The following is a 1,440-nucleotide window of genomic DNA, read 5'->3' as shown; positions in this document are numbered from 1 at the left end:
ACCAGTATGTCTTGTAACAACTCCTTGTAATCGTTGTGGCAGCCTATTTGTTAGGGCCTGTAAAAAGGGACACATGAAGTAACATCAGTGGGCTGGAGCCCTCCTGTCCATGTTTTGATTCCGTCCCTTGGGCATTGACCGTCACAGAGGGCTTATAAACCACAAAAACAAGGCAGATGATCATTCAATGCTAAATCCTTTTTTACGCTTCTTGATTGTCTTCGTGGAGCACATTCCGTATGTAAATCACTTTGCGTAGGAGCATTCGCTCTGCAGGAAAACTGACATCTGACTTACTTGATTAGCTTGGAAAGTCAGCTATAGAATTCGTCCTACTCTAAAGTGATTGCAATCCTGATGCTAATCACATTTTGAAGGCAGAAATGCCGCGTTGCATAGGAAGGGTCAGTGGCAGCAGGTTCTAGAGGAATATCGACTTCCTTGACACATTTGACTACCGATGAGTTATAGTCAACTTCTGACACGCATAAGTTCATGATTTGCAGGTGCAAGTCAATCTTCACTAAACTTCTGGGAGTTCGCAACTCATTTAATCCTAACTGGTCTTTAAAATGAGTCTTTACAGCTTCCGACGATAGGGACAAATGTCATCTTTCTCTGAAATGCCTTGTCTTCATTTTAGTTCAAGGCAGTCACCCCTTCCTCCCCAAGGCATTGTAAAGAGTACAGGTTTAGAAGTATATAAGAGCCGAGGCCTCATGGAAATCTCCATTCCATCGATGCGGAGGTCGATTTGAGGAAAAGTTTTTAAGACAAACCCACTCTTTTAACTTGGCAAACGAGTATGCCACCTAAGTGGCACTTGTCACACTATTCAATGACAACTTTTCCACTATCCGACCTACTACAAAGTGGGGTATTGAGGGGTAAATTTACCATTTATTCCAAAGGAAAGCCAAAAAAGTCTCTGTTTGAAATGGAGGTTTTCAATTCACCACATTGTTAAGATAATTACTAAATTACTTTTCAAAATCTACTTCATTATCAAAGGGTACCTGTAAAAGCTTGAAGGAGCTTTAAGTGTCACCAGTAACCAGGTAGTCTGATAGAGATGGATTGAGTTGAGATGAGTGTGTAAAGGGAAGTGTATTTGCCCGATTTATATCACGAATAGGTCAAGGCTGTGGTCAACTCATAGATGTGCTTCACTCCTGATCTCAGTACAACTCGTCGATCCTATCAAGAGGTTCAAGTCGACCACCTAAAGGCACTATCGAGTGGAAGGCATTTGGCTTGGTGACAACAGGTGGAATGGGGAAATGGAAGGTGAAAAATGAAGTTGTATGGGAACGAATTTCGCCATGCCTTAGTCTTACAAAATAATAGATATTTATGGCCAAAGACAAAATATGGCACTAAAGTCCATCAAAATGCCAAGTCACAGAGTGCAAAACACATAGACGTCAAACCTGTAGGACT

Source organism: Echinococcus granulosus (assembly GCF_000524195.1).
Source record: "Echinococcus granulosus chromosome Unknown EG_S00067, whole genome shotgun sequence".
Taxonomy (NCBI): domain Eukaryota; kingdom Metazoa; phylum Platyhelminthes; class Cestoda; order Cyclophyllidea; family Taeniidae; genus Echinococcus; species Echinococcus granulosus.
The sequence above is the reverse complement of the archived record's forward strand: the minus strand, read 5'-3'. Positions refer to the sequence as shown.